Genomic DNA, 17,157 nt, shown 5'->3' on the forward strand with positions numbered 1-17,157 from the left:
GTGTTTCTGTCTGTCTGCCTGTGTCCTTTTTATGCTCATATCTCCACTTCAGCAATTAATACAGCATGACAAGCAACACTGCAACACTGTTTGACTCTGTATCGCACTGGACAATGAAGCCCATATTACTTCAAGAGCCCTGCTGTCATCTTGCCACCACTGTTCATCCTGTTACACTTGTATCTTGTATAGTCAGAAATATGTTTATCCAAGATGATAAACCACCGGCCTTCTCAAGAATAACAGACTGATTGATTCATTGTCACCATTTGTCGACTTTGTTTCTGATTATTTCAAAAAAGCCTCCCTGAGATGCACTGCTGTTGTTTACAGAACAAAACTATGAGAGGCCAAATGAATTCAAATAAACCAAATTCTTTAAGTAATACTAAAACAACACAAACCTTTGCACCCCGCCACAGCACTTGCGTTTGTTTGGGGTTGTTGTTGTTGTTTTTTAGGCCTGCAAGTGGCGGGTTTAGGTTGGCTGTGCAGTTCACCACTTTGGTCCCAAACAGCAAATCTCAAAAACTACTGACATGTGCTCTTCAACACAAACCTGTATCATTTTTAACTACGGTACAGAATGTGTGATTTGTAGCCGATTTCCTATAGTACAGATTACTGGTAGCTGAATATTATATAAGACTTATATAAGTACACACAGATATGAAGTGAACATAATAGTGAGCAAAAGCCATGGAAGGAAAAAGTGTAGAAGGAAAGGAAAGGAATAAAGAATGTTCTTGTGACCTACATTTCCATCTTCCCAGTAGCTGTGTTTTTCGTAGCTGTAGCAAAAACAATTATATATGAGGTGTACTGTAACGATAAGCAGCATCTTTAAAGCCATTATGTCTAACAATGACACATTAGCAGGATGTGCCTTACTCAATATGACCCATGATAAAACGTTAATCACCATTATCAATATCATCATGACTGTAGGCCGAGCAGCCCCTGATCAATACACTGATGGTCACAGATATGACAGCACAGACAGGGACTCTATGTTCATAACCACTCTGACATGCTTGATATATTCTGCTTGATATATTCTGTATCATTTTGTTATACTGCATATATTATATCAGACAGTATAAATATGAGACATACCGTATGGTGCAAGGCTGCAAGCACACACACACACACACACACACACACACACACACACACACACACACACACACACACACACACACACACACACACACACACACACACACACACACACACAAACGGGCGTGCACGCCCGCCCGCCCGCAGCAGTACGACTATTGTAACATCCGATCCACTCATCTGTAACATTACCTGTGGTTTGTACGGATGTCAAGTCATAACTATGCTCAACTATGCTTACTTTCTTGTTCTGCATTAGGCAGGATGACTGTATAGGGTGTATACGTTTGTATACTTTTTATTAGTGTATGGTACGTTTTTATAAACTTTTTATTAATAACTGATGGTTTTATTAATAGTGGTATGATTGTATTATACTGTACTTCTAATGCCCTGTATCTGTAATTAAAAATGTTAATCACTGAAAGGTAAAATGGTATGGTAAAAATGTATCTTAACTGTCAGAAATCCCAGACCATGCACCGCATACATCTACGGTAATATGGTTGACTGACTGACTGTTTCTGTGCTATGAAATACAATTCATGAAAAACGCTTTATTTACAGAAATCAGCCATTGAAATATTTTTCATTGTGCGCAGTTTTTCCTACCACTTAATATGCTGTACTTTGAATGATGCTAAAGTATGCAGTGGAATGAATCTACATTTCCTTACTTCCCGAAGGCTTTTTGTTAATGGGAAAGCTTAGTGGACCATTCTGAATGGGATATGACCCAGGCATTTCCAAAGCATCTCACAAAGAAGAGAAAAACACTGAGGCATGATAAAGAAAATAACTTCCTGATGGTGCCTGACAAAGAGTCCACAGAGTGTCTACTAGGGGTGTTTGTATTGAAGGAAAAGATGTCTCCCTTCTATAAGTTCCAAAACTGAATTTGGAGAAGACCACTAGCTGTCAGCACACTCACAAAGAAACATAGCTTATACAGTAAAATCCTCAATGTCATTGTAACGCCAACTCTTTGCACTCTCTGAGTTACAAATACATTAACACTGAGGATATTACTGTGTAATACTTTTATAGCTGGTGTGGATCCAAAAGTAGGCCTATTTATTCCGTCAGAGAAAGTGTGCACAGGTAATGCACCTGTGTTAAAAATGTACGGTTCTCAAGATACGCTGGTAACACACTCACTCACACGCGCAGTGATTTCTCACATTTATAGGATACAGTGACATAACCAATTGGTGGACAGGGACATTTACAGTTGTGTGGCCGTTCTCGTGCATTTTGTTCCTTAGTGGGTTTGTCAGTTCATCTGAAATTGCACATAGGCATTATATTAGTAACTTTTTATTCTTGTCAGTAATGTAAGACATTATTCCATTCTGAAGTAGATATTCAACACAATACGGTCAATACAAACATTTTATTTATTAGAATTGTATCTTTTAAAATACTATTGCATCAACAGGTTAAATAGTCCAGTAATTAGTGCTAAGAAAAACAAAGTGCTACAAAGTAACGTGGATATATGTACATCAAAACTATCATACTGTAGGTCTATGTCTCAATAACGTATCTAAAGTCACTTTCAGACATGCATTATATTATGGAAGTTTTCTAGACTTTAAACGGAGGGGCTGTATGTATGAACGCAACATTCCGGCTCAGTAGGATCGGACATGCAACAGACTTTATGCTGGCATGACCCTTGAGTTAGAGCAACTTAGTTAGAGCGAACTTCGCAACGTTCATCACGGCAACTCGCTAGCTTTAGCTTGCTCGGTGGTGCCTCTCGTGGCTCAAGTACGCTTGAGACGGCGCGCCTCTGTTGCGGTCAAAAACTATACTTTATCGTCCCAAAAAGTAGTTGTTGTTGTAGGCGAGAGGCACTTGCGCGTTGGTCACAGAAGCGGGGCATGGTTATAGCACAAGCGGCTTTAGTATGTCACACCCAGACCCCGCCCCATATCTTATCAAACAGACTATTTATCTTAATGTGTGAACGCATCTGAAACAGACATTCTCCTGTTGCATACTACATGTGTGAACGGACAACACCGGACAATGTCCCGACCTGATTCCCCAGACATTTTGTGTTCATATGAGAAAGTGGCTTAAATGAAATACTTAGCATAGCATCTGTCAAGTAAGTAACATGTGAAGGCGGTGTGAAGTGTTAAGGCTATGGCGTTGTCTGTGGATCAGTTTTTTCCAGAAAGGAAATTGGTAAGGATCCATGTTAACATGCTACAGATTAGCAATCTTGCTATATGTGAAAAGCCTAATTTATTATCTACAGTGTGACGGCATCGCTCGCCAAGTATACATAGTAAACTTGACTGTGGACGGCATGCCGCTCTTTTTCCCCCTCTACACCAAAAATTGTTTATTGATCAAGTGAGCTTGCAGTTCGGCTATTTTCTGCAAATGTTCCCCCAGAATAGGGATGCTAGGGTTCAAGTCGTTAAATGTTTTTACTGGAGTGTCAACCTATTAAACTATACAGGCACTTCTGTGTTCTGTTCCTTGCAGGTATCAGAGTCATGTCCATCATGTCCACTGAAAGGTTTGGACCAGTTTAAACCAGCTCCACATAGCGATCACAAATAACCGTCCCCCTGTCTGCCACTCTGAAATGTCTTTTCTCTGTAATTGGTGGAGGTGCCGAGGACCCCAGCTGCTCTCTGTGGGGAGTTGATGTCTCTCTGTGCTATTTGTCCAGGGCATGAGTCCAATAAAGCTGTCATTGTAACAGACTGTCAGGGCTACAGTATGTTACAAGCTCCGCTGTTGACACACACACACACACACACACACACACACACACACACACACACACACACACACACACACAGCAAGCACGCTCGCGCGCGCGTGCTTGCTGTCTCATATTTATACTGTCTGATATAATATATGCAGTATAACAAAATGATACAGAATATATCAAGCAGAATATATGAAGCATGTCAGAGTAGTTATGAACATAGAGTCCCTGGCTGTGCATGGCCCTGTCTGTGTTGTCATATCTGTGACCATCAGTGTATTGATCAGGGGCTGCTGATAGATTTTTCTAAATAGTGATTTATCGAAGTTGTTATTGTTTTCGGACATTTACACATGCCACGCACACAGGCACACATGTACATACGCACACATACATACAGGAGGATCATTGTAAGAGTGGTGTTGGAGGGAGTGGTTAAATGAATAAATGAATGAATGCTCATTAATTGTCAGACAAAGGTGGGAACATGACATTACATCGTGAGTTCAAATCCATCCAGGCTTGAAGAGCATCTATTGCTTTGGGAGATGGCTTGGTGCACCTGACTCATTATCTAACAATGGGGTGCATTGTTAGATAATGGATAATTGGAACACAGGCACACGCTGTACAAAGACAAAGAATAGCCGATACTGTAGATCAGAAGCAACGATCATCTATTTGGTCTTGGCCAGAAAAACGGCACTGTGTGTTACATCCAAAATAATTAAATGGTCACCTCAATCCATACTCTCCCATTCTGCTCCTCTGTGTTTGACCGGGATACATGTGCATTCACCTTCTGTGCGCACACATACAATCAACACATGTGCAAATATAAACACCCAATAATTCAGACACTAGATGTCACACTTGACAAGACTTCTGTTGCATAAAGCTTGTTATTTCCCTGATTCACATCTATAAGGCAGCAAGCAAGTTGTTTGCATCCTTGTAACGCAATGTATCTTTAGGGTAATAATTACCTTATCCAACAAAACAGAAGCACATGTGGATAATGGCAGACGTCATCTTACAGAGGTAAACAAAACAATAATTCTAGACCCAATAAAATTGAATATAAGCTGTATTATTTTTCGGGGGAAACAATACTTTTATTCCACACCACACTCCACACCAGCCCTTTGGATGTCTTTTTTTTGTTCGTTTACATAAACATTTTATCAATATGACGAAAAGCTACAGTAGTAAAAAATACAAAAATCTTGGAGATTTAAAAAAGGACACAACTTGGACAGTTAGAGAAAGTATGGTGTAAAGGGATAATGATGGCACAGAGGGAAGTTTGGCTGTGACCACTGATCACGATGATGTGATGAAGTTGAATCCCCGGAGGACGAATGCTGTTTAAGGGAGGATATTGAATTTGACTTTGCATAATATGCAAATTGCATGCAATATGCAATATCTCATATGAGTGAAAATGAATAAAAATTACAGTCAATTCAGTCGCTGTTAAACAAAGGCGAACAGCCTGTGAATGTTATGTGACTTGGAGTAAATGCCAAGCTTTTAAGCGCTGGTCTGTTATGCGTTATGTTAGACAGCTTATTAGTAACGGGAAAGTGAAGATGTGTAACACTAACAAATGGGTGTGTTAGTAAAAACTAGGACTAAGAAAATATACAGTATATGTAATTTATGTATAAAGAAATATACTTGAACCTTGGAGGTTGGGAAATCAGTCATGAGTGACAAGTCACGGGTTAGGGGGAAATAATCTTTGAGTGTTTTAAAATGTTAAGAAATGTAATCTGTAAAATTGTTTTGGTGGAGCCAGAGTGGATATTAATGGAGATCATTGGACCAGCACTGGAAAGTTAGCTTGCACATAGTCAAATCCTCAGCGATAATTTAACTCTCAGATACAGTAGTGTACAAATGGACCCCAATGGACACAGTACAGGGATTGCTCATCTGGATGCTGAAGGCCTAACATCGTAAAAATTGGGCATAGAATCCCCCCAGCTCTCTGACTGCTCTGTAACATTTAGCAAGAACTTTGTTTCCTTCTTTGCTAAACAGAAATTTTCTTGAAACTGCATTTATAACACTTCTTCATGGGAAGAGCTGCCGAGACAGCTGGTAGGAAATTATTGCAGGACTGGCCATCTGCTGTGGTTTCCTCCATATTATCTTAGCAGGTCATAATACTATACTATATTATATTATGTTTTAATGCTTTTTTATTTCTGTTTTGACTTTTACTATAGTATGATGATATGGATAATCATTGTCTAAGCTAAACAGCATGCAATAGAGTACAGAAGTCCTGACATCACTCGTTCATCCCCTGGGTCGCGAAGTCATTTCTCTATGGAGAATAACATTGGGTCATCTTAGAATCGTCACACACACACACCGCTAGGTAGAGAGATGATGGCAAATAAATGGCTACCTTAGCTATTTGCCGTTTGAGAATTATCACAAAATACTACAAACAAATCAAATGAACTGCAAGAGTGTGTGGGTTCAATTAATGCTCAGGATTTGGCTGTGTATCACATCCTACAGTAATATTGCTATACCAATTTACTTTTCCGCCACGTTTGTCCCTTGTTATGCTATCTCTTATCACCCTTCTCTCTCGGTCTCGCTCCATTTTAATCAGGGGAATGTGCATGTGCATGTGCAGTGCTACTCAAATGAGTGAATGTGTCTGAAACCTTGTGTGGACATTTTTGTAAACTTGTAAAATAACTTTGTCTTTTTGTCAAGGTGACAAATGACTCCTGCTTCGGCACACACACACACACACACACACACACACACACACACACACACACACACGCACACACACACACACACACACACACGCACGCACACGCACGCGCACGCACACACACGCACACACACACACACACACACACACACACACACACACACACGCACACATACGCACACACACGTACACACACATACTGAAATCCATAACTGTGGAGTTCCATCAAGTCCCAGTATGAGCTGTCAAGGATCATAATTGTTTGTTGAAGCAAACTGAAGGAAGGAGATGAAGAGACAGACAGAGACTTTTAAAGGACCGTGGGGGGGTGGTAAACAGGGAGAGAGAGAGAGAGAGAGAGAGAGAGAGAGAGAGAGAGAGAGAGAGAGAGAGAGAGAGAGAGAGAGAGAGAGAGAGATGGACAGAGAGATTATAGTACAGCGGGGAGGTAAAGTGAGTGCAGATTGCCTCGGGACACAGTGATTGGAACTGCCAAGAAAAGGATTATGGCTAGGTTCAGGATCACCACCCCAGGAGCAACAATACATGGGCTGGCACCCACACACACACACACACACACACACACACACACACACACACACACACACACACACACACACACACACACACACACACACACACACACACACACATGCTAAGAGTCATTGGGCCATAGTGTACTGCACTCCCCCCACTATACAGTATCACAACTTATGTTTTATTACTGTGCTACTGTGCGTGCGTGCGTGCGTGCGTGCGTGTGGGGACACCAGTGCAGTGGGTGAGCAGTTTCAAGTACCTCTGTGTGCACATCACTAAAGACGTGTCATGGACAATGCACACGGACCGCTTCGGACAGCTTAGAAAATGTTAAGTCTTACAGAAGGTCGTGAAATCCTTCTACTCGGCTCCCACTCAGAGCATTCTGACAGGGGCTATCACCGTTTGGTACCGAAATAGTTCCTCCGGCGACCTTGTCCGACTTCACTCCCCTCCCTGCGCTTGAGCAAATGTACAAACTTTGTTATCTCGTCTTAGCTTTGGGCTACTATTTGGTAGTTAACTGAAATATATATGTCTTAAGCCAGACTAAATTAGTCTAAAAGCCTAGCTTCCCCTGTGGTCAATGGTTAGGGTTTTTAGGGTAGCATCTCAAAAGTTATATGTCCAACCTTATAGAATGAGGAGGGGGGGGGGGGGTCAAAGTTACACTATATAGCATAGATGCCTTACATAGGGGGCCAAATCAGCCGATTGACCAATCCCCGCTGCCATCCCTGAAGCCTTGCTGCTATATATTCAATATTTCCTTCTGTACAAATGTGGGAAAAAACATAGAAGGACAGCTGACAGATGTGTCAAGGCTGGCTATGTCAAGGATTATTCATCCAAACAAATGCGTTGTAAACGAATTTACATCCAACAAGTACTGGATACTGCAGTAGAGTTAAAAACCTTGGAACTTCTCCCAAATATAGTTTAGTTTCCACAAAAACTTAACCAATCAATCACATCAACCACCAATCAATGAATCACTGGAAGAAGAAATAAAAATACAGGTTTTGTTGTATCGATATTGTGTAAAGAACAAGGATGCCAAGGTCTGTTTGGCCCCAGTTCTGCCCAAGTATTTAAATAAATGTTTGAAAACATAATTGTGAAGAAATAAAACAGGACCTGTTGACAGTCAGTGTCATGGGGTATGCAGACGGTTGTTATTCTCGCTTCCTCTTTCCTTTTCTGCTTCGTGTCTCCCTTGTCCTCTTTACCTGTCTCGAATTCCTTCTCTCTTTTCAATACCCGTCTCCTTTTCCCCCTCTTCATTTCTCTCCCTAATCTCTCTCCAGCCCTTCCTTCTTCTATCAATTATTTTCCCTTTCTGTGCATCCCTTGTCTCCTATTCCCTCTCTTCTCTTCTCTTCTCTTCTCTTCTCTTCTCTTCTCTTCTCTTCTCTTCTCTCGTCCTCCCACCATCTCTCCTTTCATTCCACTAGCCACTGCTTTAGCCATCCCTCTTATCTTCCACTCCCATCACTTTCACTCATCTGCCCATTCATCCATATCCACTTCTTTAAGTGCGTGCGTGCGTGCGTGCGTGCGTGCGTGCGTGCGTGCGTGCGTGCGTGCGTGCGTAATAAAAAGGCCATTAGCAGTAAAGGCGTATCCTGGGAAAGGAAAGGGGGGAGTTAAGCCAGAAGGACTGCCCTGGGATCTGTTAACTCAGCAAGAAGTGGAGTGTTTGGGGTGTAAACACACACACACACACACACACACACACACACACACACACACACACACACACACACACACACACACACACACACACACACACACGGTTAGCACACTAGAAAACAGACACAGTCTGTGCACTGCACAGCACGCACACACATACAGAATGAGAAAAACTAAGGTACAGAGTACAGACACAAAGACAGTTATGGTGGAGTTGGAACAACGCATGTTCAGGAGGAAAGAATACGCCTTCTTGACAATTACACGATTAAATCAAATAACCTCCATACTATCAATGCATTCAATTCCTTTACCTGATCTATCACTTGATAACTAACTTCCTTTCTCACTATTCATTCTCATCTGATAACTCCTCCCTTGGTTCACCTGTCAATCATCCATCTGATAACTACTCCCTTGCTCACCTGACTCCAATCACCTTGATAGCTGTTACCTTTTCTCCTCGCCTCTTGCCAATCAGTGAGGTATTTATACCTAGCCATGTCATTCGTGCCTTGTATCTCGCATCCCTCCACCACCTCATTATCCTCCTTTTCCCTTTCCCCTCCTTTAACATCTTCCCATGTGTTTCTCTTATATTTTCTTTACAGTTTCCAGGTGGGGGTCTTCAGAAGTGGTCCAAAGAAGCTCAAGCTCGTTGGACGTCGCACTCAACGGACCCCAAGCCAATACTCAGGGTTCCTCTCCGCCCCCGTGGAACCAACTACTTCTGAATCACAGTTTCACTGTGAATCACTTTCCCATCTCTCATAATCCATCATTCTTCACCCCCTCATCCCTTCATCTCTTCACCCCTCATCACTTGATCCCCTCAACACTTCCTCATCCCCTCATCCCATCGCTACTTCATACATTCATCCCCTCTTCTCTCCATCCCGTCATCCAGCTTCATTCCTTTATTCCATACGGTTCATGTTCCATTTATTTTCTTAAATAAAATCCTTAAAATCGATGGATTGTGTGAAGGCGTGGTCTTGCGCGTGCAGACACGCCTCATTGTCTGTACATTTTCTGATACCCTCAGAAAACTAGCACAAGTATGGTGTGCTTATGTGTGTGTGTGTGTGTGTGTGTGTGTGCGTGCGTGCGTGCGTGTGTTGGGGGGGGGTGTAATCGAGTGTAATGATTTTCCCACGGTTTTGAAGACGTGGCAATAATAATGCTGCAGTTATATTATCTCTTTCCAGGATACAGAAAGAGAGAAAGCCTGTGAGACACAACAGGTAACTGTTCTGTTTCTGTTCTTCTGTGTTTCTCTTTAGATGTATCTGTAGTAGAAGAGTCTGTTAGTTCCTGATAACTCTGTGTGTGTGTGTGTGTGTGTGTGTGTGTGTGTGGTTGCGTGCGTGCGTGCGTGTGTGCGTGCGTGCGTGCGTGCGTGCGTGCGTGCGTGCGTGCGTGTTTGCGTACGCTCTGTCAAAATGACAGGTGTCCAGTACAGTAACAGTAGCCCATACTATGTGCGTACGTTTGTGTGTGCATGTGTGCGTGCATGTGTGTGTGTGTGTGTGTGTGTGTGTGTTACTGTCTTCAGCCTAGGTTGGTGTCGGGGTATGTGAGGCACTCACAACCAGTGTTGGGCGCGTTACTTTAAAAAAGTAATTAGTTATAGTTACTAGTTACTTCTCCAAAAAAGTAACTGAGTTAGTAACTGAATTACTCTATTGTAAAAGTAACTAGTTTTTGGGCGCAGGTTTCACAAGCCAGGTGCATAGAGTAGAACAGCATAGACAGGTACTTACTACTTACACATAATAACCTTTGCCATGGGTTAGAAATAAACTTCAATATATGTATTGCACTTCAATATAATATTTATTGCACCTCAACGCACAGCAACTGGTAGATAACAACAGTAAAACAGGTGTAATTGCCTACACCAGTGGTTCAAGTCCAGTTTTAAGTCTCAATATGTTGAAATAAGTTTAAAAAAAAGTAACCTATTTTCCATTCAGTGACAGTTGTGCTAGTCAATATTCTTCCTTAATTTGGTTTAAAGCTTTACAGAGCAACATGTTCACATATATTTGTCAACTATAAAGAAAAACACTGGACTACACTACAGTGCTTTTAGTGTAAATTAAAGAAAAACTGTCTTAGTTACAACTTCAGACAAGACAACTGGTACTGGTAGACAATACTGTAGCCTACTTCAAGTAATTTCTTTGAGCAGAAGTAAACAGTTAAACAACAACGTTTTTTAACACTAGTGTGAATTAAAGACACAAACTGGCTCAGAACTTAAGACAACTGGTCTAGTAGACCAGTTGTCTCACACACACACACACACACACACACACACACACACACACACACATACACACACACACACACGCACACACACACACGCACACACACACACGCACACACACTAAATTGGAGTTGCTTTGGACAGACGTGGACAAACGCTCCCCCCCGGCACACAACGTGCACTTCACGTGTACATTCTTTCCTTTCCTTTCAATAAAGGTGAAGAAGTGCTTGCACCGCCAATTTGTGAAAGCCATTTTGTCGGATTGCTCGTGACTCGCTATCTCTTCTCTACTGGTCTGGTTGTTAAAGTTAGTTTGTTTGTGTGTGTGCGCCGCGCTGGGTTTGTGTGTAAAACAATACCCAAGAAGATATAAATACCAAGGATTCGTCAGTGATGTCATGTCACATGTCACTGCTTAAACAGCGTCGAGTCTGTGTTACTTCCTGGTTGCGTAACAGCAAAAAGTAAGAGACATCACTGTCGTATCCTCCGTTAGGTAACGCCGTTTATTTAAACGCTGTTATGCCCAACACTGCTCACAACTGGAGTCAAACTAGACATTGAGCTGTTGCACATGGAGCTAATCGATTCACACATGATAAATCAGCCATCCATACCCCCACACACTCAAGGAGGGCTTCTGTAATGACTGGTTTTTCCGTCGACTGTGATGTGTTGTATTTCCACCCGTCCCTTGAAATAAGGAATCGTCCATTATTTGGAAACTATAAAGACGTGATAAGGGCCACACTGTGTTCCACTTTGTTCCCTTATTGTCTCCGCCAGGCCGAAAGGCATGGCGAGAGAGTATGTTTAAAGGTAACTCCAGACCAATCCTAGTCGGCCCGATTTTGGGCCGACTTAGCGTCGGGAAGCGTCGTCCAGTCGGTTAGGGGTCCGTCGGGGGGTCCGTCGGGACCTTTTCGGCCGACCCAGAGCCGACCGAACATGTTCAGCTTTTTAGCCGACTGGTAGAGCAGTGGCAGTGACAACAGAGGGCTGTAGGTGTTGCCAGATTATGTGAGAGAAACAAGCGACCATGTCTATGAAAACCTACATTCACTGTTTCTCGTTGTTGCTCCCAGAGAGAGAGAGATTGATTGATTTGACCTACTTTTGCGCTGTGGTGATGTAATTTATTGGGAGCAGGTGTGTAAATTAGTTTTCAAAAATGTTGTGTACACGTCAGCAGCGGTGGAAAAAGTACTCAAATGTTTTACTTGAGTAAAAGTATTGTAGTGAACCTGCACTATGAGTGACGTTGACAATGACGCGTGTCAATCACAGGCTGATGGCACGCACCTGATGGTGACTGACAGACGCTGATCAATCACGGCTGGACATGATTGTGTTGAGGGTGACGGGGGACTATAAAAGTGTGAACTCAGGAGAGAAAAGTTGTGTCTGGAGAGCGGAGCTTGTTCAAGTTTAAGGGCGAAGCCAGCTGAGTTTCTGTCTTGCACTCACTGTGGGGGGTGGCTGCTGCTCGCATGCCGGTTAGGGCTGCCGGCAGTGAAGATAGATAGGAGGGCGAGGGACAGGTTGCTGCGCTAGGCAGGGCGAGATATTAGTATAGCGGGGATGAAATAGGAGTGCTTCATCCCGCTCTCCAGTTGTGCGAGTGGTCTCCTAAAGTCAACGGAGGCTGCTCACGGCGTTGGACGGGCAGACGCAACTCACACAAAACTGTCAATCAAAGTCTGCTGAACCAGCGCCAAAGCCTAGACCCGTTGTGACAGTTTTAGTCCGTTTTTTGGTGTGCAACACAACCCTAGTTTAAGTGAATTGCTTTCACCTGCTGCTGCTGTGCGGAGTGTGTGCTACAGGGCATATCTCCGCCAAGCCAGGGTGACCTACCCAGGCTCATGAAATTCATATTCAGGCATAGTAGCCAATTAGAATGAAATCTGCAAAAACGGACTCATATACTGATACAGAACCATATATTGGCTATATATTATGGCTGTCGGTGGAAATCTTGTATGTTCCTTTTTTATTATTATTTAAAAACAATTTAAAATCGTGAAAATAGCCAATCTACAAGCTGTAATTATTAATAATTAAGAAATACTATATTTTAAAGAGTGAAAAATCAACTAAAGTCATTATTAGTGCAAGTTCATTCACATGAATGAAATTCACATTTGAATGAAAATAACTTGTGGGTAAAATACATTCTGTGAATCTAATGTGATTAATGTGACCCCTACTTCAGTCAGTGAAGTCCAGGGCTGAATGTGACATATTGAGACCTATATAACTAAATATTGGTCATTTGCCAACACATTATTTTGTGAAATAAATGGGTTATACTTCACAGATAGTTATACTATTCTTATAATATATTAAAATACAATCATCCTTAACCTTCAAGTTAAATGCATTATTTCCGTGGACTTAAAAATGATTTTTGGACTTAAAAATATTTATAATTTTTTTGGATGGCCTTCCTGCCCTGGCATTTGGCCTTTGTGCCCTCCAAAAAATTACAACACCAAAGGCCAAGTGGCCTTGCCCCTAAAATGACGAAATTCCAGGCTTGAATGCAATAGATGTACTCTGAGTCTGTTACAAGTAAAAGTCCGGAATTCAACATTTACTTGAGTAAAAGTACTAAAGTATTGGTATAAAATGTACTTAAAGAGCTGGTGCCATGTTTTTGCACTTTTTCTGTTTTTCATGTGTCTATGAGGTTGATAGAACTTCATAAAGCCCCCCGGTGGTGTTTTTATGGTGTTTTATGTCTTCTCTGACTATTTGGAGTTTCTTCCTGGAGGCTGAAACCTTGAGGGTCAAACGTGCCAATAGAGAAACAGCGCTTTAGTGACATCACAAAGCCATACCCTCCCCCTCATTATCATAACACAACAGGTGTGGGCATGAGGAGGAGGAGGGACTAGGACAGGTGGGTGGTGCTAAGGTGGTGGAGGAGGTGCTAAGGTGAGAACCAGGTATACTTAATGAACTGGAGGCGTGTCCACATAAAAACATAATTTTAACCATTTCTGTACACTTTTTTTTTGTTGAAAAAAATCCTTACATAATAATAATACCTTATGATCAGGTTTTAGGGTTGAAAAATATCATGGCACCCCATCTTTAAAGTACCAAAAGTAAAAGTACAAAAATGTTTGAAAATAGCAGATCTACAAGCTCAGAACGCGTGCATCGCAACACGTTGTGAGCTTGTAGATCTGCTATTTTCAAATAGCTTATAGGTATAAAATAGGGCTAAAGTGGTTAATGTATGTTTCATAATGATTTATATCTGCAAAGTAACTAGTAACTAAACATTTCAAATAATTGTTGTGGAGTACAAGTATAGACAATTGGAAATACTCCAGTAAAGTAAAAGTACCTAAAAATTGTACTTAAGTACAGTACTTGAGTAAATGTACTAGTTACTTTACACCACTGCACGTCAGTGAAGAAAAAAACGCTGGGAACATCCCTATGTACAAGTGGCTTTGCAGGGAAACAAGCCCAAAGTCGCTTATAATAAGCAGACCTGGCAACACTGGCAGGCTAAAAGTCAAATTAGCACATGAATGGCCAGTCGGCTGACAGACTTAAATGCCAACTTTTGCCAACCAAATACCAGTCTGTTGCAGTCTGTTGCAGTCTGGAATAGTCTGGATGAGTCTGTTTGGTCTGGAGTTACCTTTACCCTCCGTCCGTGTGTGTGTGTGTGTGTGTGTGTGTGTGTGTGTGTGTGTGTGTGTGTGTGTGTGTGTGTGTGTGTGTGTCCGTGTGTGTGTCCTGTCCGTGTGTTACCAGCTAATCTCTGGCACCGTTGGCCCGGTCGCTGCGAAACTGTGCACACACTCCCTGGATGCCAATTCAGAACCTCTGCCTCAAATTGTTCACATGGGCCTGTTATAGCGCCACCTGGAGGCCGATTTGTGCAAAACCCATTTTTTTACATTACTCCTACAGATTTTATCCAAACGTCATGCAAATCGGTACACAGTATCTCTATAGTCATGTGATCAACATGGATCTGTCCGATTTCCCATATTCCATCCTCATTGGCTAAGGTTTGCTTCCAAAATTTGCAGGATTGGTCCGTTTTGAACAAAATGCCTCAAATCATGAACGCAGCTTGCGATTTCCGTGAAATTTCACAAACACATTCCCACTAGGCCAAGAATGAAATGCCACCCTTTTTCACATTGGCCTGTTATAGCGCCACCAGCAGGTCTAATTTAGCAAAACACATTTTTGGAACAAAATGCCTCAAATCATGAATGCAGTGTCCGATTGCCGTGAACGACCTAAGAATAAATGCCACCCTTTTCACATTGGCCTATTATAGCGCCACCAGGAGGTCACAATAACGTACCTGACCTGGCGGAGACCTGTGCTCCGAGGAGCACTTTTTCTAGTTTGGATTTGAGGTAGGCTAGTTGGACTATGTCAATGGCCCTTAAGATTTTCCACAACCGTTATTGTTTAGTTTACTTATTCTGCATCATATCTGCATGCTCAACCAGGAGCAAACCAAGACTGTAGTTGTTTGACCTGAACAGGAGGATGCGGTGGACAGCAGAGCACCGGCAGCAGAACAGAGGAGCCCACAAAGACATGATAAGCTGACTGTAGATGCTAGGGTCACACTGACTGTAGATGTGTTTGGAATACGTTTGTGTGTCAACAAGTTAGCTGTTTAGCTACAAGGTGACAATCACAGCCCCTTTGGCCTGGCCTGCATGGCCTGCATGGCCTGTACTGTGTCTGTGTATTGTCATTGTATACTCCCCTGTCTGTGTATCTCCAATTAGGTGCATTGGGAGCACGGGTCTATAAGACTGGGTGCCAGCCATTTTCCCCCTCTCTCTCTCTCTCTCTCTCTCTCTCTCTCTCTCTCTCTCTCTCTCTCTCTCTTGCAAATGTCAGCACTTGCAGGAAACCGGGTTCAAATCTGGATTAGAATAGGAAAGTTCATAGAGCAGCTTTAATATTACTTTACTTTTGGAAATAAAGTTAGTTATTTAATTTTTTTGCACTATCCTATTGTGTCCTCCTCAGTTTGTCATGTCCCTATGTGCCGGGTTATGATAATTGTAGCAAATAAGTCAATTCATAATGCAGACGCCAGAGACATTAATTATCTCCTAATGGTGAAATAAATGAACCAACATTTGAAGGAAACACTATCTAACCTTTAGCCCTTGGAGAACTAAAGACTCCCCTTTGAAGGATGGGGCATTTGATATTAGTTTTTTGTTTTGTTTCCTGGAAACCTATGGCACTGTTACTACACACTTCCAGTAGCTGAATACATTTTCAAAGTGAAACACTGGCAATGAAATTCATAGAGAGCCAGCAGGCATTAACCCAAGGCAAATTTATGTACCTTTTTTGTTCCCTTAAAAGGACACACTTAAACAGATTGATGACTGCACACTGCCTCACTGCTCTCACACTATATGGTCGTATACATAATGTACGCAAATACACAACAAAAACACTACAGGTACAAGATATATCTGCTTATATGCACGTGCGCATACATGCACGCACGCATGCACACACGCATGCACACACGCACGAATGCGCGAACGCACGAACGCACGCACGCACTCACGGATTTACTTCAAAAGATTAAGCAGGAACACACACACACACACACACACACACACACACACACACACACACACACACACACACACACACACACACACACACACACACTGATTTACTTCAAAAGTTTAAGCAGAAACACACACACCCACACACACACCCACACACCCACCCACCCACCCACCCACACACACACACACACACACACACACACACACACACACACACACACACACACACACACACACACACACACACACACACACACACACACACACACACACACACACACTGATTTACTTCAAAAGTTTAAGCAGAAACACACACACACACACACACACACACACACACACACACACACACACACACACACACACACACACACACACACACACACACACACACACACACACACACACAAATGCACACCCACACACACAAGCTAACAGATGTCTGTAAAATGCTACTGGC

The sequence above is a fragment of the Gymnoscopelus braueri genome (assembly GCF_963280865.1).
Source record: "Gymnoscopelus braueri genome assembly, chromosome: 14".
NCBI lineage: Eukaryota > Metazoa > Chordata > Actinopteri > Myctophiformes > Myctophidae > Gymnoscopelus > Gymnoscopelus braueri.